Source organism: Physeter macrocephalus, chromosome 18, assembly GCF_002837175.3.
Source record: "Physeter macrocephalus isolate SW-GA chromosome 18, ASM283717v5, whole genome shotgun sequence".
NCBI classification, from domain to species: Eukaryota; Metazoa; Chordata; class Mammalia; order Artiodactyla; family Physeteridae; genus Physeter; species Physeter macrocephalus.
The window spans coordinates 44,118,103-44,139,464 of NC_041231.1; the positions used below are offsets into that span (position 1 = coordinate 44,118,103).

At 41.6% G+C, this 21,362-nt stretch overlaps 1 protein-coding gene across 1 annotated transcript in view; it reads left to right on the forward strand.

Annotated features, from left to right (window-relative positions):
- The first annotated feature begins 1,379 nt into the window (after nt 1–1,379).
- The window catches only part of SCAP (SREBF chaperone), a 112,176-nt gene continuing 92,193 nt past the window's right edge, over nt 1,380–21,362 (forward strand). Inside the window, exon 1 of the mRNA XM_055080182.1 lies at nt 1,380–1,453. The gene's annotated coding sequence lies outside the window, so the exon portion shown is untranslated. The remainder of the gene's footprint in view (nt 1,454–21,362) is intronic.

Sequence of the window (21,362 nt, forward strand, 5' to 3'; positions counted from 1 at the left end):
GAATGATTATTACTCGCAGCAAGTAAGGAGAACACCAGGGATCTTTCCCAAAGCAGCGTCTCCCTGAACAGCAAAATTGGGGAAGTTTTAAGCTAAGGGTACATGTATATTCATGAAGGGGCTTTAAGCAGAAGAGAATTCAACATAGAATTGGAGCAAAGGTCGACAGAGTCCAAGCCTTAGTTGATTGAAGTCAGGAGGGTCAACATCATCATTCTGTCCTCCACCTGGATGGGGGCCTTGGTTCTTGCAGAACTGAAAGATACACTTTGTGTGTATCCCTTGAGGAGGAACTAGAACTCTGCTGTATCACTGCACTATTGTTTGATTGCCTTTTCTCTGTTCCTGCATCCCTTTCATCCCTTAGATCATTAATTACTGAGACCTGTTCAAGGGCAAGCATTGTGGCCAGGCTTAGATCACAAAATATCATGAAAGCCATTCCTGGTTCTCTTTCTCCGGGGACCCCCTAACTCATCTGCTTATAGGAGGGCCCCACAGGGTCCTGCTCGGTTTCAATGCCCCCTTTTCTCTGCTACTTCTCGGTCTTGAGGGAAACATGTATTGGACAAGAAAGGGAGTAACATTTTGGGTAGAGAGGATAATAATAAACCTGACAGAGGAACTCGGTTTTAGGGGGACTTGGTTTCAAGCACCTGGTGAAGAGTAAACACTCGATGGACATAGCTATTGCTATTACAACAAATATGTGTTCCATGTAGAAGATGGTTACATGCCCACGAGCAAATGGAAAACTCCTAACACCTTAATCTTCCACCCAGAGAGATCCACCGACCACACATCAGCATCGCCCCAGACCCTTCTTGGATTGTTTTTAACAAAACTCATACCCTACAGCTCATTTTGAACATTCTTTCAAGAACATCTTTCCACATTAGTTAAGTATTCATAAAACCCTTTTAAAAGGCCTTAAGGAAATCCAGTTTATGGACATAATTTATTTGACCCATCTGCATTTGTTGTATATCTTGGCTGCTTTTAATTTTTCGCTGTTATGAAACAGGGAACATGGGCAGCCTGTGCGTGTTCTTGCTAATTCCGCGGAACGTGTTGTTAAAAGCTGTGGTGCTCTACTCAAGGCTCTGTCCTAGCTTCGCGGTCCGCCTCGCCGGGCCCCGCCCCACCCCAGACCTCTCCCCAGGGGTCGTGTGACCGGTGTCCACCAGGGGGCGAGCGGGAGCCGCGGTTGGGGGCTCGACCACGCATGCGCACGCCACTGGGAGCACATGCGAAGGACGGCGGGGGCGGGAGCGGGAGGGGAAAGGTAGGAGGTGAGAGGTGAAGGGGCGGAGAGCTGCGCGGGCGCCTGGTGGCCGGGAGTGAGAGGGCGGGCGCCACGCCCGGACCGCGCGGGCCGGGAGCGCGCACGCCGCGCCCCGCCCCCGTCCCCGCCGCCGCCGTCGCCGCCGCCCGAGAGCTGTTGCCGCCACAGGTACCGCTGCGCGCGTCCCCACAGCGTCCGCCCGCGGGCCCGGCTCGGGCCTCGCCGCTGCGCGGCCCGGGGGGTTCTGGGATGGGGGCCGCCGGGGGCACTGGCGCGCCGGCGTGGGCGCTGTCCAGCAGCCGTGCGGGCCGGGCTGAGAGACTGTAGCCAGAGAGGGGGCTAGGTTGCCGCGTCCCCAATCCCACTCTGGCCGCGCCCCCGTCCGGGCCAACCGCGCGCCCGCAGCCCTCCGCCTGGCCCCGGGGACCACTGGCCTGAGAGGGGGTCGCTCTGTTTCGCCCACTGGCCCCGCCGTCCCCTGGGAAGATGCCGGTTCTAGAACCTGCTTTGGGGCTGTCTGGTTTTTCCGGAGTGCGGAGGAGAGAGCACGCTGTCCGCACCTGCCTCCTTTGCAAGATCTGATTGAGAGGCAACACGTAGCTTCTTTGCTGGGTTTTGCTTGGATTCTAGTTTTCTCTTTCGCTCAGACCTAAACATTGCTCACTGATGTTGTCTCTGTTTATTCTAGGTGGTTTATTACTTCCGTTCATCATGCAGGATCCTAATGTCAGAATAGTATTAGCTGCAGGGAGCCAGGGATCCAGACTGTTTGAGCCGTAGGTAGTTGTACAGGTGGAAATTCTCGTGGCCTAGGGGAGCAGTGAGTCCCCTCCTGGCAGGAGTTTGCCCTGTTTCGTGTCACTAACTGCCCCACCTTCTGTGGTGACAGAGTTGGGTGACTAAACTCCTTCTGGGGATTTTGTAATAATTTTTGTGAAGAGGACTTAGTAAAGGTTTCTTTAATGATACTAGCTTTGAGTGTGTTTTTGACCAAACGTTTGTGAAGTTTGGTTATGCAGTGTCCTTATTGCGGTGCTGCCATCTCAGGGTATTGTGCTAAAGACTGAAGCTTTTATAAGGGAGTCAGGGTCAAGGGTGTCTGAGAGTATTTTAGGTGTTCCTCTAATTGACGACCTATATCTTTTTAATGTATGTTGATAGAATTTAGGATTTAGGTGTTTTACATATTTGCAGCATTCCCCGGGATACACGATGTAAAAAACACAAAATATGTATAAATATATCTCCACACTCATTCTTTTGGTGATTTATTGAAATTGAAAGAATTAATTCTCATTTATTATGAACGCGTCTGGTCTTTGAGAGCTCTCTTTTCTTTTGCTATTGTGGCAAAAACAGTACCTCTCCAGAGGTCTCCGTGTGCTTTATAATCACTGGTTTAGGTCCCCCTCGCTTATCATCTAGATTAGTTTACTGTCGGGAGGTGGGTATAAAAAGTCTACTACTGGGCTTCCCTGGTGGCGCAGTGGTTGAGAGTCTGCCTGCCGATGCACGGGACACGGGTTCGTGCCCCAGTCCGGGAAGATCCCACATGTTGCGGAGCGGCTGGGCCCGTGAGCCATGGCCGCTGAGCCTGCGCGTCCGGAGCCTGTGCTCCGCAACGGGGAGAGCCGCAACAGTGAGAGGCCCGCGTACCGCAAAAAAAAAAAAAAAAAAAAAGTCTACTACTCCTAGTTTATGCATAGAAAATGGAGACATAAAGATGGTGAATTGCTTGAGGTCATATATGAACAAGTAAACTGTCCAGTTGGGAAATGAACCATACCTGTGGGGTTCAGTACACATGCATTTATTAACATTTGGTGGTAGACTTTAGGGGATGCCTGCTGTCTTAGTGTATACATGAATGTGTCCCAAGGACCCTGGAATGAAACTTAGGTTTATGTGTTATTTGCTTACCCTCACCATCGGTGGCCATTTGGTGGCCACCAGTGTTAGTTTTACTGGCTCCGATAGGTACTTCATGTACAGTTTGTGTCATTGCTCCCATTAAACAGATGAGAAGACTACCCTTCATAGAGAAACTAGGTTGCCAGTGTCACCCAGCTTGGCATTGGGGATCAGGCCTTCAAACCAGGTCTACTGAACTGCACCACCTAGCTACTTCCACTGTAACTTGCTCCCTTCCTGAGTTGGCCACTGAAGCAAAGTCCAGGTGACTTCTTTTGCCGCCTGAAGTAATAATTCTGGGTAAAATATTTATCCAGCACTTGGGCTGTCTAGATTCTGTGCTAGGTGCTCTCATAACAGCTTATCTCACTTAATCTTCATAATAACCAGGGGCGATGACACTGTTATCACCCCCTTAAATGATTAGTTTTAGAGAGGTTATCTGACTGGCTCTGGGTCACCTAGTGATTTAGAAGCTGAGGCCAGGTGGAAACCCAGGTTTGTCTGAAAACAGAGTCCATGCTTTTATGCTGTTCTTGGACCTGCTGGCTTCACAGTCTTCTCCACTGCCTACCAAGTGAAAGGTAGCAGAGGAGGGTGTTAGGGGTGAAGGAAGGAACCCAGTGTCACAGACTTGAGTTAGAGATGGTGGAACTCCGCAGGAAGGAGACATTCATTTGGTCACTGTGTTTGACAGCTTCCCCTTGAGTGGTCAGGGGCACTGCCTGAAAATGTTTGCAGGGTAGCTGGGCCATGCAGATTTGCAATAGAGGCCAAAGAGGGGTGTGTGTATGTGTAAGCACCAAGGGTGCACGTGGGTCTCAGGAAAAAAAAATAAAAACGAATCTTTGTGTTTATTTCAGCCTTATTTTTTATTTTGTATTTTATAATGTACACTCTGTATTATCACAGTAGTACATATATATAATTTATGTATAAGTATACGTATATTGGGGATATGTACTTGAATTTTTGTTGTTAGGGATCATAATCAAAAATATTAAGAAACCACTGGTTTATTTGATATTTAGCATTTTCTGAATTCATGAAATATGTGAAGTGTTATTTGTCCCATTTGTTCCCAAGCTGGAAGTCTAGTGAAGTTCAGTGTAATTCCACATAATCAGAGAAAGGGTATTTCATATTAATAACCAATTATAAATTATTTTAGAAATTGCAGTCTGAGTGTGAAAGAGGATCTAGTATTTCAATAGTCTTTATGTCTCAAATATAGTACCGCTCTTAAGTTTGACACTATAGTGACTGATAAAGCCCTTCAGAAGTTAAAATTTGGGGGAATTCCCTGGCGTTCCAGTGGTTAGGACTCTGCACTTTCACTGCTGAGGGCCTTGGTTCAATCCCTGGTCAGGAAACTAAGGTCCCACAAGCCACGCAGTGCGGCCAAAAAAAAAAGAAGTTGTTACAATTTTGTTGTTGAACCTTTTCTATTTTAAACATGTTAATTCAGTCTGAAGCCAGAGACTATTCAGTTTTCTCAAATATGGCAGTTCTAATAGTCGTATTTGCACTATTTCCCAACCTTAGAGTATTTTCAAATCATCTAAATATTGAAATTCCAAATACGTTGATTCCTTATCACTTTTTACAAACTAGATTCTTCAGTTCATTCCACTGCAGTGGTTAGTACATTATTTCAAAATGAGCGGTTCCAGAATTATACCTAATTAAAAAATATCTTTGTCATCTTCTAGCTTATCATTTCACAATTGAATAGATTAGTGTTTGTTTAGGAGTTTAGGTTAAAATAACAGAATGGGTTTTGAGCAAGAAACATATTTTCCTAATTATATAAGCTGTTTTTATCCAAATGAATTATCATTACTTTGTAACTAGGTTCTCAAACATTAGTGTGAATTAAAATTACCTGGAGGGATTGTTTTAACCCCACCTCCAGAGTCCGTAGGTGAGAGGTAGGCCCTGGAATTTGAATTACAAACAAGTTACCAGGTGCTGCTACTGTTGGCCTAGGGAACCACACTTTGAGAGCCATGGCTCTAAAACCAGAGCACGATGTCAGTGCTTTCATGTTTCACTCTGAATCTCATCAGCTTCAGTCTTTTAAAAAAAAAAAAAAAAATTATTTATTTATTTGGCTGCTTTGGGTCTTAGTTGCAGCACGTGGGATCTTCATTGTGGCATACGGGATCTTTAGTTGCAGCATGTGGGATCTAGTTCCCTGACCAGGGATCAAACTCGGGCCCCCTGCATTGGGAGTGCGGAATCTTAGCCACTGGACCACCAGGGAAGTCCCCAGCATCAGTTAGTCTTATAGTGTAGTTTTGCCAAGTATGGTTGGTCCCCGAATTAATGATGATTCAACTTACAGTTTTTCCACGATATGACGGTGCCAAAGCAATCATGCATTCGGTAGAAACCATACTTCAAATTTTGAATTTTGATCTTTTCTGGGGTAATGATACGTGGTACATGCTTTTTCTCGTGATGCTGGACAGCAGCATCGAGCCGCAGCTCCCAGTCAGACATGCAATCATGAGGGTAAACAACTGATAAACTTACAGCCATTCTGTACTCAGACAATCATTCTGTTTTTCATTTTCAGTATGGTATTCAATAAGTTACATGAGATATTCAATACTTTATTATAAAATGGGCTTTGTGTTAGATGCTTTTGCCCAACCGTAGACTAACGTAAGTAATCTGAGCACATCTAAAGTAGGCTAGGCTAAGCTATGATGTTCAGCAGGCTAGGTGTATTAAATACATTTTCGACTTACAATATTTTCAACTTAGGATGGATTTATTAGTATGTAACTCTGTTGTAAATTGAGGAAGATCTGTACATAACTGGCTCTTGTTTTTAGTCAATTTCCTTTTTATTTTTAGATGATGTCATAATTAAGATTGTATTCTCAGTTATAGTGCTATTTCAGTTTTCCCTGAAGTTTCTAAGGTTTTTGAGGAGAGTTTTTTTTTTTAATTCGAGTCACCCAGGTTGAATAAAAATTAATAGGCGCACACATACACACACATGCACACGCACACATTTCAATTGTCTGTAATCCCAGTGGTAACCACTAGCAGACTTCTTCTCAGGCTTCTTTCTTGCTCATTCTCTTATTCTCTCTTTGTATAATGAGATCATACTGTTTTGTATCCATTTTCTGTTATTGTGTGGACATTTTTTCATGTATAAAACTATTCTGGAACATTTTTGGATTTTTAAAAGCATGAGCTCTCATTTATTTATTTTTTTAAAAAAATATTTATTTATTTATTTGGCTGCGCCTGGTCTAGTTGCGGCATGCGGGATCTTTAGTTGCGGCACACAGAATCTAGTTCCCTGACCAAGGATTGAACCTGGGCCCCCTGCGTTGAGAGCACGGGGTCTTAACCGCTGGACCACCAGGGAAGTCCTCTCTCGTTTATTTTTATGTTTTCTGATGACTTTCTCTTTGAGCAGCCTTGCTCACAGTTTGGCGTGGGCTTCGTTTGCACCTTTCAGAAGACTGCATTGTCACTCAGGAAGTCTTCAATCATCATTTCTCTCCTCTTCAACAATCTTCAGTAGCTCCCCACTCTCATGATCTGCCCCAAGCTGGCCTACCCACTCCTTCCCTCTACCAGCCTGTATTTATGCCACCTCATCTCCATGGGGTGATTAGTTACCTTCTTTCAGGTATGAGCCGTGGTTCGGTTTGACATTCATTCTTCTTGGTTGTCACCCCAGCGACAGTGACTGTTAGAAACATCAAGACCTGCCTTCCTTCAGCAGGCAACAGAGAACATTGCATCTCATATTCTTGTCAGGGAGGATAATCTTGAATTCTTCACCTCCCAAAAGCTATCCTGAGCTCAACTTTGGTAAAGGACATCCATGGGATTGTGCTGGAACATGCTTCAATGTACCTGTTTTAGGCAGTGTTTTGTCTTTGGATGAAACTGGATCATTAGGAAGCAGCATATTTCTGGCCTCCTTCCAGTTGTTTTGTTTTTGTTTTAACTAAACTCACTTTGCTTGGCCCCATCAGCTTGCATTGAGATCTATATTAGAAGTTCCCAAGAAAATCTGGAGGCCAATTAGAAATTTCCTTCAGGTCCAGTGCCTGGAATGCTCGTGCCTCTTCTGAACCATTGGGCCATTGGTTTGATTAAACCATACTGTGAACTGTGTCAAAATGGTTCCTTCTTTGCCTTGGCCCCTAGGGAGCTCAGAGTCTCTTTTATATTCAGAGTCCTCTGGCTTGTGCTTTCTGTATTAACCTTACTTCTGGCATACAACTTTTTTTTTTTTTTTTTTTTACAGCTAGATGTTTTGCTCTTTCTCTCAAATTTTACCCTAAAATATATAACACATTTCATCTCTATTCTAAACATTACATTCTTGTAGCCAAATTTATGTTCTCTTCTATTTCCTTTCATTTTTTTTGTACACTTGAATCCCTCTGAGCCCTGCTTTCCCCTGCCCCCTCCTATGTACTAATTCTTTTTTGTTATTGTTCCATTTTTTTATTGTGGTAAATACACAGCTTAGCATATTAACCATTTTTAAGTGTACAGTTCAGTGGTATTAAAAGTACATTCATAATTTTTTTTGCAACATCAACACCATTCTCTCCATATCTCTTTTCGTCTTGAAAAACTGAAACTCTGTACCCATTAAACAATAACTCCTCATTTCTCCTCTCCTAAGTCCCTGGCAGTCACCATCCTACTGTCTATGATTTTGACTACTCTAAGTATAAGTGGACTTATACAGTATTAGTCTTTTTATGGCTGGCTTATTTCATTTAGCATAATATCCTCATGGTTCAAGCATGTCGTAGCATGTATCAGAATTTCTTTCCTTTTTAAGGTTGAATAATATTCCATGTATATACCACATTTTGTTTATCCATTCATCCGTTGACAGACATTTGAATTGTTTCCACCTTCTGGCTGTTGTGAATGATGCTGCTATAAACATGGGTATACACATATTTGTTCAAGTCCTTGTTTTCAGTTCTCTTGTGCCAGTATGGAAGTGGAATTGCTGGATGGTAATTCTATGATTAATTTTTTGGGAACCACCATACTGTTTTCCACAGAGGCTGTACCATTTTATATTCTTACCAGCAGTGTACAAGGGTTCCAGTTTCTCCACATCCTTGCTAACACTTGTTGTTTTCTGTCTTTTTTAAAGCTTTATTATTATTATTTTAAATTTATTTTATTTATTTTATTTTTGGCTCCATTGGGTGTTCATTCCTGTATGTGGGATTTCTCTAGTTGTGGTGAGCAGGAGCTATTCTTCGTTGTGGTGCGTGTGCTTCTCATTGTGGTGGCTTCTCGTTGCACAGCACGGGCTCTAGGGCACATGGGCTTCAGTAGTTGTGGCATGCGGGCTCTAGAACGCAGGCTCAGTAGTTGCGGTGCACAGGCTTAGTTATTCCGCGGCACGTGGGATCTTCCTGGACCAGGGATCAAACCCGTGTCCCCTGCATTGGCAGGCAGATTCTTAATCACTGTGCCACCAGGGAAGTCCCGTTTTCTGGGGTTTTTGACAGTAGTCATTGTAATGGGTATGAGGTAGTATCTCTCCTTGTAGTTTTTTGTTTTTTTGCTAAGAAGTTTTTTAAAGATCACTTAAAATCAACACAGAAAGTGGTTACATAGTACAGATCTCAACTATTCACTGAGAATACATTTTAAGAATAACTTTCTTCTTTTTTTTGTTTTTTTATATATAAACATTTTATTTTAATAATACTGTTTATCACTTCAGTTTACATCATTCCATTATGAAAATGTTTAACTGAAGAGAGGATATTTCTTCAAAACTCTAAATAAGCAGAGCTTTATCAGTTAAATTTACAGCAATACAGCATTTAGAAATACATAATTCTTCATTTTACAATAATAATTCCTCTTTAAAAATTTGTCATGGTTTGTCACAGATTTAAAGTACCAGGCACCTAATGCTATGAAAGGATAATACAGTCTACGTAGTGTAAGTGAACCAGATCTTTTCTCAAATATAGAGTCTTTCTAAAGTCCTACCAAATTTGTGTGAACGTATTTGTTGAATAAATTAAACATTTTTTGTGTTGTTAATTTGTAATATTGTACAAAACTCAAAAATAACACCTGTACCTATTATAGGAAGCTTATTTTAGCATTTTGCCTGTAAGAAACACTGATCTGTATACTTAAAATGATTTCTTGAAAACATTTTCATAATATAGTCCAGCATTTAACAAATAATATGTGAAAATAGTCTCCAGAACATTAAAGTATTATCCCTTGATTAGTATTCAAATTAAGAATAACTTTCTTAATGTTATTATACAAATGAGTAGTTATGACTTGAGATAAAGTGTCCATTCACAGCATCATACATTGATTCAGAAAGATATCTTCAATAACTAAGGCAGGAGTGAAAGTGTACTCTAGAAAAATATGAGCCTAGAAAAGAGCAGCATTTCTAAATCTCATTTTACATGTGTATTTTAAAATTTGTAGGGACTTCCCTGGTGGTCCAGTGGTTAAGAATCTGCCTTCCAGTGATGTGGGTTTGATCCCTGGTCAGGGAACTAAGATCCCACATGCTGCAGGGCAACTAAGCCCACACGCTGCAACTAAGATCTGAGGCAGCCAAAAATAAATAAATATTTTTTTTAAAAATAATAAAATTTATAGCATAAGCAATTTAACAATTAAATATCATAATTACAGAGTTGACCATTTTATTAATATTCTTGAAGTTCATATACTCAATTTGGCCTTAAAACCTTTTAAAATTCTTTTCATAATTTAAATGGTAAATACTGCCTTATATTTGTGCTTGTACACTTTATAAAATGGATGAAAGAAACTACAGAAGAGATTTCTAATAAATTTATTTAAGGTAGCAGCAGTGTGTATTTAAGGATCTGCTTTAATTCACCTAAAGAAAGAAGTTATGAGTTTATATTCTGAACCACACAACCTAGTATTGATTGTACACTGTTTCAAATTACTGGCCCCCTGCTCGCTTTAGATTGCTAAATCCTGCCTTCTTGAATGTAAATGGGCAGGAGTCCGGTTAGATATAGTTCAGTGGTTTTTTTATACCAGCAGCTCTAGCACTAACACTGTCCTGGGTGCAGAGCAAGCTCTATTCTATTAATATTTCTGAGGTATTTTCAGTGGTTGCTACTGAGTCATTGTAATTTCGATTTGCATTTCCCTAGTGATTAGTGATGTTGAGCATCTTTTCATGTCTTTATTAGCCATCTGTATATCTTTGGGGAAATGTCTATTCAAGTCCTCTGCCCATTTTTTAATCAGATTGTTTTTTTGTTGTTGAGTTTTAGGACTTTTCTGTATATTCTATATATTAATCCCTTATCAGATGTAAGATTTGTAAATATTTTCTCCCATTCTGTGGGTTGCCTTTTTACTCTTTTGATAGGTTTTTGGGGTTTTTTTTGCCATGCTGCATGGCTTATGGGATCTTAGTTCCCCAACCAGGGATGGAACCCGGGCCCTCAGAACTGAGAGTGCGGAGCCCTAAGCACTGGACCACCAGGGAATTCCCTGTTGATAGTATCTTTTAAAAAAAAATTTATTTGTGTGTTTACTTTTAAAAATTATTTATTTATTTATTTTGGCTGCGCTGGGTCTTAGCTGCAACATGTGGGATGTTCATTGCCACATGTGGACTTCTTAGTTGCGGCATGCGGACTCCTAGTGGCGGCATGCATTTGGGATCTAGTTCCCCAACCAGGGATCAAACCTGGACCCCCTGCATTGGGAGCGCAGAGTCTTACCCACTGGACCACCAGGGAAGTCCTCGATAGTATCTTTTGATGCACACATTTAAAAATTTTTATGAAGTCCAGTCTGTTTATTTTTTCTTTTGTTGCCATTGCCTTTGGTCGTATACCAAGGAATTTCCAAATCCAGTGTCGTAAAGCTTTTGCCTTATGTTCTCTTCTAAGAGTTTTTATACTTCTAAGTCTTAAGTTTAGGTCTTTGATCCTTGTGTATTCATTGTTGCTAAATTTTGTAAAGGGATAAATTCTGAAAAGGCCTTGCACGTTACAAAGGGCTTCTCTATTTATTAATGTTTATTATCATAAAATTGAAATATACACAAAAGCAGAGAGCAGTATTCCATTGTGTATGTATCACTTAGTTATGTCTGTCATTTACTCATTAACTTGAGGGCACTCGTTTCATCTATATCATCCACTCTTCTCATTATTGTATTTTTTAATTATTTGGTGATTTTTTAATTGAGGCAAAATATACATAACAAAATTTAACGTCTTAGCCCGCGCATTGGAAGCACAGAGTCTTAACCGCTGGACTGCCAGGGAAGTCTCCATTTTAACCATTTTTAAGTGTAGCATTCAGTGTCATCAAATATATTCTCAGTGTTGTGCAGCCATCACCACTTTCCATTTCCAGAACGTTTTCATCATTCCAGACAGAAACTCTGTACCCATTAAACAACTCCCCATTCTCCCCTCCCTGCCAGGCCTTGGCAATCACCATTCTACTTTCTGCCTCTATGAATTTGCCCATTCTAGATCCTACATATAAGTGGAATCATACTATATTTGTTCTTTTGCGTCTGGCTTATTTCACTTTACATGTTTTCAGTATTCATCCATGTTGTAGAATTTCATTCCTTTTTCAGGCCAAATAATATTCTGTTGTACCTACATCCACATTTTGTTTATCTCTCCATCTGTCAATGACTATTTGAGCAATTTCCGCCTTTTGCCTGTTGTGAATAATGCTGTTTATAAATATCTGTAAAGATATCTGTACAGATATCTGTTTGAGTCCCTAATTTCAGTGCTTTGGATATATACCCAGGAGAGGAATTGCTGGATCATATGGTAATTTTATGTTTAACTTTTTGAAGAACTGCCAAACTGTCTTCCACAGGGGCTGTACCATTTTTCATTCCTACCAGCAGTGCACAAAAGTTCCAATTTCTTCACATCCTTACCAACACTTTTTATTTTATTTTTTGGCCGCACCACACAGCATGTGAGATCAAACCCGCGCCCCCTGCATTGGAAGTGCGGAGTCTTAGCCACTGGACTGCCAGGGAAGTCCGTTTTTTTCTTTTCCAACACTTGTTATTTTTGTGTTTTTTTTTTTTTTAATAAGAGCCATCCTAGTGGGTGTGAAATGGTATCTCATTATGGTTTTGATTTGTATTTTCATAATGAGTAGTGATGTCGAGCATCTTTTCATGTGCTTTTTGGCTATTTGTATATCTTCTTTAAAGAAATGCCTATTCAAGTCCTTTGCCCATTTCTTTTTTAAACATCTTTATTGGAGTATAATTGCTTTACATTGTTGTGTTAGTTTCTGCTTTATAACAAAGTGAATCAGCTATACGTATACATATATCCCCATATCCCTTCCCTCTTGGGTCTCCCTCCCATCCTCCCTATCCCACCCCTCTAGGTGGTCACAAAGCACCGAGCTGATCTCCCTGTGTTATGCAGCTGCTTCCCACTAGCTATCTGTTTCACATTTGGTAGTGTATGTATGTCCATGCCACTCTCTCACTTCTTCCCAGCTTAGCCTTCCCTCGCCCCGTGTCCTCAAGTCCCCTTTGCCCATTTTTGAATCAGGTTTGTTTGTTTGTTTGCCGAGTTGTAGGAGTTCTTCCTATATTCCGGATATTAATTCCTTCTTAGATATATGATTTGCAAATATTTTCTCCCATTATGTGGGTTGTCTTCACTCTGTTGATAGTTTCCTTTGATGTACAAAAATGATTAGTTTTTATGAACTCTAATTTGTTTATTTTTTATTTTGCCTGTGCTTTTAGTGTCATATCTAAGAAATCCTTTCAAAATCGAGTATCATGAAGCTTTTAACCCTATGTTTTCTTTTTTTAAAAATTTTTTTTAAATAAATTTATTTTATTTATTTTTGGCTGCTTTGGTTCTTCATTGCTGTGCGCGGCTTTCTCTAGTTGCGACGAGCGGGGGCTCCTCTTCCTTGCAGTGCGCGTGCTTCTCATTGCGGTGGCTTCTCTTGTTGCCGAGCACAGGCTCTAGGCACGTGGGCTTCAGTAGTTGTTGCATGCAGGCTCAGTAGTTGTGGCTCGTGGGCTCTGAGAGCGCAGGCTCAGTAGTTAATGGCGCATGGGCTTATTTGCTCCATGGCATGTGGTATCTTCCCGGACCAGGGCTCGAACACGTGTCCCCTGCATTGGCAGGTGAATTCGTAAACACTGCACCACCAGGGAAGCCCTATGTTTTCTTTTAAGAGTTTTATAGTTTTAGCTCTTTGTTTAGGTCTTTGATCCATTTTGAGTTAATTTTTGTATATGATGTAAGGTAAGGGTCCAGTTTAACGTTTTTTTTTGCATGTGACTATCCAGTTTTCCCAGCACTGTTTGTTGAAAAACTGTTACAAGGAGAAGGGCCCCAGGTGACCCTCATCTCTTGGCTCTCTTTGGCACTCTCCCCCTCACAAACAGATCTTTTTCATATTTTGTGTTTGGAATGGAACCATCTTCCATGTGGCATTTATATTAAAAGCTCTTGAGATAGTAATAAAATAGAGACTCGTCACAACTTCACTTTTGGGTAAACTATCAAGAACCGTGCTGCTTTCCAGCAGACCACACTTCTGTCAGGAAACCAGGCAAGAGGCCACCATTCTATGTGGCTTGGATGTGCCCATTTGTGGCTGAGAGCAGGAGGCTGGTCCTGGCCATGCTCCTGCCAGCTGGGACCAAGGCTGAGGGCACCCTACCTCTGAGCCAAAGGTCCTATCTTGTGGAATGACAAGGCTGCCCCATTGAGCTCCTGGGTTGTTTCTAGCTTTAAAACAGATTCTTTGCCCATGTTCTTAGCAGTGGTCAGTTCAATCCCTTTGTTAGTCATTGCTGACCAGGTCAAAAGGGAATGAAAATGTAGGTAGCTGGCATTGTGGACGAAAATCTTTAATATGTTTGTTGATGCTGAATTATGAAGAGGGTTGGTATCTTGTACATGGTTATTTGTGACGAACATCACAAACAATTAGTGTAATTTAGTCTTCCTTCAATATGGGTATTGCTGTGCCATCACAATTATTCTAAATGTGACAGTAGTCATCCTCTTGAATATATGTGTTTTCAGGCTTCAAATTCTCTGAAATCAGCTTTCACTCATTAGCTGAAACTCCTTTCTTTTTTTAGTAATGTTAATTTAGTCTGCTGAAAATTCTTCCAGCTTATTTGATAATTTTGATGCTTAGAGAAGCAGAATTTCCTGTACTGATCATTGGTCCACTTTGCAAAGCAACTTTCCCCCAAAGATGAATTGTTTGCACCAGTGGACTAGTTTAGCACAGTGAACAGACCTACAGTGACTTTCTTTTCGGCACCAAATGAGGTGCTGGCTGCTCTAGGGAAACAAAGGTGATTCAGCTTTGACCTCCCAAGAGGGACCACACTGAATCAAGGGAGGGTGAGAAAGTCAGAATGGACACAGAGCAGTGTGGAAATACAGTTACAGAAGCTCAGAGTAGAAGGCTGCTGCTCCTACAGGGAGGCTTTCATTATATTTTAATTTTAGCTTTTTAGTGCAGTACTACATTCACATAGCACAAAATTTAAAGGGTACGACAGGGTATACATGGGAACGTTTCCCTTCCACCTTGCCCCTGGCCACCAGATCCTTTCCCCAGAGGCAGCCAGTGTTACAAGTTCTCGAGTGTCAGTCCAGGGCTTTCTGTGCATAATACAGACGAATACACAGAGAGCTCTTTTCTTTCTTTCTTTCTTTCTTTCTTTCTTAAAATTTATTTATTTTTGGCTGTGTTGGGTCTTCATTGGTGCACACGGCCTTTCTCTAGTTGAGGCAAGTGGGGACTACTCTTTGTTGCAGTGCATGGGCTCTAGGCACGCAGGCTTCAGTAGTTGTGGCTCGCGGGCTTAGTTGCTCTGCAGTATGTGGGATTTTCCTGGACCAGGGATCGAACCCGTGTCCCCTGCATTGGCAGGCGGATTCTTAACCACTGCGCCACCAGGGAAGTCCTGAGAGCTCTTTTCTTTTACGTGAAAGTAGCACACTATATCCCTTGCTTTTTCCTCTGTTTGTGATAGTTCATTATCAATACATAAGAACTTTTTCATTGTCTTTTACAACTGGATAATATTCCATTGTCAGGATGTACCTTAATTTATTTAGCCTGAGCTTTATTGATGGACATGTAAGGTGTTTTAAACTTTGCTAACACAGACACAATTGACTAATGTTCTATATGCATCAGTCCATGCATGGCCAAGTGCACCTATCCATTCACTCACCTGAGGCAGGAAGGCTGTGTTGGTGAGTATGTACTTTTGTGATTTTGATCGCTCTTACCAGATAAACCTCCATAGAGGTTTTGTCTACGTATGCTCCCAGCCGTGTGTGGCAGTGCCTGTTTATCCATACCCTCACCAGCACTGTGGTACCTCACAGTTTGGTTTTTGCCAATTTGATAGGCGAAAAAATGGTTTCTCTCTGTAGATTCCCCCCCCACCCAAACTTCTTAGTTCAGCCTGTAGAAAAGTTAAAAGAGTAATAGAATGAACACTCAGGGGTAGTTTTAGTTTAAGGTTGAAGGACCATTTCTGTTTTCTGTGAAAAAGCTGTTTGTATCCTTGGCCTATTTTTCTACTGGGCTTTGGTTTTTTTAAAATTAATTTTGTAAAAATTACTTATATATGAAGGAACTTTGTACTTTGTCAGTGGTATGAATTGCAGTTATATTTTTATAGGTGGTTATTTATTTTTTTACTTAGGATGGTTTTGTCATGGAAAAAAATTAGTTTTTAATTGGGTTGTATTTATTGACTTTTTAAGGCTTCTGGGTTCTCTGTCATACCTAGAAAGATTTTCCCTAGTAGAAGAGTATGAAAAATTATCCTGTGGTTTCTTTTTTTTTTTAAATAAATTTATTTATTTTTGGCTGTGTTGAGTCTCTGTTGCTGCACGCGGGCTTTCTCTAGTTGCGAGAGCAGGGGCTACTCTTTGTTGCGGTGCGTGGGCTTCTCACTGTGGTGGCTTCTCTTGTTGCAGAGCACGGGCTCTAGGCGCGCAGGCTTCAGTAGTTGTGGCTCGCGCTCTCAGTAGTTGTGGCTCACGGGCTCTAGGCGCGCAGGCTTCAGTAGTTGTGGCTCGCGCTCTCAGTAGTTGTGGCTCACGGGCTCTAGGCGCGCAGGCTTCAGTAGTTGTGGCTCGCGCTCTCAGTAGTTGTGGCTCACGGGCTCTAGGCGCGCAGGCTTCAGTAGTTGTGGCTCGCGCTCTCAGTAGTTGTGGCTCACGGGCTCTAGGCGCGCAGGCTTCAGTAGTTGTGGCTCGCGCTCTCAGTAGTTGTGGCTCACGGGCTCTAGGCGCGCAGGCTTCAGTAGTTGTGGCTCGCGCTCTCAGTAGTTGTGGCTCACGGGCTCTAGGCGCGCAGGCTTCAGTAGTTGTGGCTCGCGCTCTCAGTAGTTGTGGCTCACGGGCTCTAGGCGCGCAGGCTTCAGTAGTTGTGGCTCGCGCTCTCAGTAGTTGTGGCTCACGGGCTCTAGGCGCGCAGGCTTCAGTAGTTGTGGCTCGCGCTCTCAGTAGTTGTGGCTCACGGGCTCTAGGCGCGCAGGCTTCAGTAGTTGTGGCTCGCGCTCTCAGTAGTTGTGGCTCACGGGCTCTAGGCGCGCAGGCTTCAGTAGTTGTGGCTCGCGCTCTCAGTAGTTGTGGCTCACGGGCTCTAGGCGCGCAGGCTTCAGTAGTTGTGGCTCGCGCTCTCAGTAGTTGTGGCTCACGGGCTCTAGGCGCGCAGGCTTCAGTAGTTGTGGCTCGCGCTCTCAGTAGTTGTGGCTCACGGGCTCTAGGCGCGCAGGCTTCAGTAGTTGTGGCTCGCGCTCTCAGTAGTTGTGGCTCACGGGCTCTAGGCGCGCAGGCTTCAGTAGTTGTGGCTCGCGCTCTCAGTAGTTGTGGCTCACGGGCTCTAGGCGCGCAGGCTTCAGTAGTTGTGGCTCGCGCTCTCAGTAGTTGTGGCTCACGGGCTCTAGGCGCGCAGGCTTCAGTAGTTGTGGCTCGCGCTCTCAGTAGTTGTGGCTCACGGGCTCTAGGCGCGCAGGCTTCAGTAGTTGTGGCTCGCGCTCTCAGTAGTTGTGGCTCACGGGCTCTAGGCGCGCAGGCTTCAGTAGTTGTGGCTCGCGCTCTCAGTAGTTGTGGCTCACGGGCTCTAGGCGCGCAGGCTTCAGTAGTTGTGGCTCGCGCTCTCAGTAGTTGTGGCTCACGGGCTCTAGGCGCGCAGGCTTCAGTAGTTGTGGCTCGCGCTCTCAGTAGTTGTGGCTCACGGGCACCCGAGTCCCCTGCATTGGCAGGCGGATTCTTAACCACTGCGCCACCAGGGAAGTCCTGAGAGCTCTTTTCTTTTACGTGAAAGTAGCACACTATATCCCTTGCTTTTTCCTCTGTTTGTGATAGTTCATTATCAATACATAAGAACTTTTTCATTGTCTTTTACAACTGGATAATATTCCATTGTCAGGATGTACCTTAATTTATTTAGCCTGAGCTTTATTGATGGACATGTAAGGTGTTTTAAACTTTGCTAACACAGACACAATTGACTAATGTTCTATATGCATCAGTCCATGCATGGCCAAGTGCACCTATCCATTCACTCACCTGAGGCAGGAAGGCTGTGTTGGTGAGTATGTACTTTTGTGATTTTGATCGCTCTTACCAGATAAACCTCCATAGAGGTTTTGTCTACATATGCTCCCAGCCGTGTGTGGCAGTGCCTGTTTATCCATACCCTCACCAACACTGTGGTACCTCACAGTTTGGTTTTTGCCAATTTGATAGGCGAAAAAATGGTTTCTCTCTGTAGATTCCCCCCCCCCCAAACTTCTTAGTTCAGCCTGTAGAAAAGTTAAAAGAGTAATAGAATGAACACTCAGGGGTAGTTTTAGTTTAAGGTTGAAGGACCATTTCTGTTTTCTGTGAAAAAGCTGTTTGTATCCTTGGCCTATTTTTCTACTGGGCTTTGGTTTTTTTAAAATTAATTTTGTAAAAATTACTTATATATGAAGGAACTTTGTACTTTGTCAGTGGTATGAATTGCAGTTATATTTTTATAGGTGGTTATTTATTTTTTTACTTAGGATGGTTTTGTCATGGAAAAAAATTAGTTTTTAATTGGGTTGTATTTATTGACTTTTTAAGGCTTCTGGGTTCTCTGTCATACCTAGAAAGATTTTCCCTAGTAGAAGAGTATGAAAAATTATCCTGTGGTTTCTTTTTTTTTTTAAATAAATTTATTTATTTTTGGCTGTGTTGAGTCTCTGTTGCTGCACGCGGGCTTTCTCTAGTTGCGAGAGCAGGGGCTACTCTTTGTTGCGGTGCGTGGGCTTCTCACTGTGGTGGCTTCTCTTGTTGCAGAGCACGGGCTCTAGGCGCGCAGGCTTCAGTAGTTGTGGCTCGCGCTCTCAGTAGTTGTGGCTCACGGGCTCTAGAGAGCAGCCTCAGTAGTTGTGGCACACGGGCTTAGTTGCTCTGCGGCATGTGAGATCTTCCCAGACCGGGGCTTGAACCTGTGTCCCCTGCATTGACAGGCGGATTCTTAATCACTGTGCCACCAGGGAAGTCCCTATCCTGTGGTTTCTTAAAGTACTTTTTCTATTTCATTTTTTACCTTTTAGTCTTTTATCCATTTGGAATTTATTTTGGTGTGAAGTGTGGGTCCAACTTAATTTTTTCCCAATTGGCCACCCATTTGTTGCAGTACCTGTTATTGAACCATTCATCTTTTTCCTACTTGTTTAAATATCCCCTTTCATTTACTACATATGATATACTTTGCCACATATCATGTACGTTTGGTTCTGTTTCTGGACTTTCTGTTGTATACATTAATCCATGTTTTAGTGTGTTGTTATCACAGTTTTAATTACCCAAGTTTTATAGCGTGTTTCGTTATTTGGTAAAGTTAATTCTCATTCATTATCTTTATTTTTCAGAACTTTCCTGGCTATTTTTGTTTTTCTATATGAACTTTAAAATAACTTTGCTAGTTAAAAGTCCTGTTTGTTTTTATTGAGACTAAGTTACATTTTTAGGTTAATGTAGGAAGAGTGACATTTTGATGATGAGTCTTCCCCACTAAGAAGATTGCATGCCTTTCTCTTTGAGTCTTCTTTTATTTTTGAGAGATTTCTTGACATTTCTTGTCAAGTTTATTCTCAGGTCTTTTTTTGTTTTTAGTGCTGAAGCATTTTATCCTCTACCTACTTGTTGATGATGTATGTGAAGACACTGATTTCTCTATATTAATTTTCATCACCTTACCTGATTCTTTTATCAACTATAAAAGGTTTTCAGTTGATTCTCTTGGATTTTTCAGGTATATAATAGTATTATCTGCAAATAATGATACTTTAATCATTTTTCCCTCAGTTGTATACCTGCGTTTTTTTTCTGTTGCCTAATTGTGATAGGTAGTACCTCCACAACAGTAGTAAATAGTGGTGGTGAAGTGCATAGATAGCTGTGTTTGGCCTCTGACTTTAGTGGGAATTCTTCTAATGTGTTCCCATTGGGCTTGGTTTTAGCTTTGAGGTGGAGAAGGTTGTAAATATATAGTTGACGTCTGTATCTTACTGTATATTTTAAAATGTAAATATGTATATAAATATTTGCCAAGCATTTGTCTATTCTTAATTTCTTCAGTTTTACTGAAGTATAATTGATAAAATTGTGTATATTTAAAGTATACAACATAGTGATTTGACATATGTATATTTTGTGAAATAATTACCACAATCAGGTTAATTAATACATCCATCACCTCAGTTACCTTTTTTTTTTTGGTAGTGAGAATACTTGTAGTCTATTCTCTCAGCAAATTTTAAGTACAAACAGTATTGTTAACTATAGTCACTCTGCTCTATGTTAGATTCCTCAGAGCTTATTCATCTTATAAATGAAGCCTTCTACCCTTTGACCAACATATCTCCATCTCTCCGAGGCCCTGGTAACCACCATTCTACTCTGTTTCTATGAGTTTGACACTTTTTTTTTCTTTTTAAGATTTCACATAGAAGGGAGATCATGCAGTATTTGTCTTTCTGACTAATTTCACTTACTGTCATGTTCTCTAGGTTCTTCCATGTTTTGCAAATGGCAGGATTTCCTTCTTTCTCATGGCTGAATAATATTCCAGTACCCCCCCCCATCTTCCTTATCCATTTATCTGTTAATGGACAGTTAGGTTGTTTCCATATCTTGGCTATTATGAATAATGCGGCAGTGAACATAGACATGCAGATACCTCTTCAAGAAGTGATTTCATTTTCTTTGGATGTATACCCAGAAGTGGAATTGCTGGATTATATGGTAGTTTGTTTTTTTTATTTTTTATTTTTAAAATTTTTATTGGAGTATAGTTGATTTACAATGTTGTGTTAGTTTCAGGTGTACTGCACAGTTATACACATACATATATCCACTCTTTTTTAGATTCTTTTCCCATATAGGCCATTACAGAGTATTGAGTAGAGGTCCCTGTGCTGTACAGTAGATCCATATTAATGATCTGTTTTATGTATAGAGGTGTGTATATGTCAGTCCCAGTCTCCCAATTTATCCCCCCACCCTTACCCCAAGTGACCATAAATTTGTTTTCTACATCTGTAACTCTGTTTCTGTTTTGTTGATAAGTTCATTTGTACCCTTTTTTTAGGTTCTACATATAAGCAATATCATGTGATATTTGTCTTTCTCTGTGTGACTGACTTCATTCAGTATGACAATTTCTAGGTGCATCCATGTTGCTGCAGATGGCATTATTTCATTCTTTTTTATGGCTGAGTAATATTCCAATGTATATATGCACCACATTTTCTTTATCCATTCCTCTGTTGCTTCCGTGTCTTGGCTATTGTAAATAGTGCTGCAGTGAACATTGGGGTACATGTATCTTTTCAAATGATGGGTTTCTCTGGATATATGCCCAGGAGTGGGATTGCTGGATCATATGGTAGCTCTACTTTTAGTTTTTCAAGGAACCTCCATACTCTTCTCCATAGTGGCTGTACCAATTTACATTCCCACCCACAGTGTAGGAGGGTTCCTTTTTCTCCACACCCTCTCCAGCATTTATTGTTTGTAGATTTTTTTTTTTTTTTTTTTTCCGGTACGCAGGCCTCTCACTGTTGTGGCCT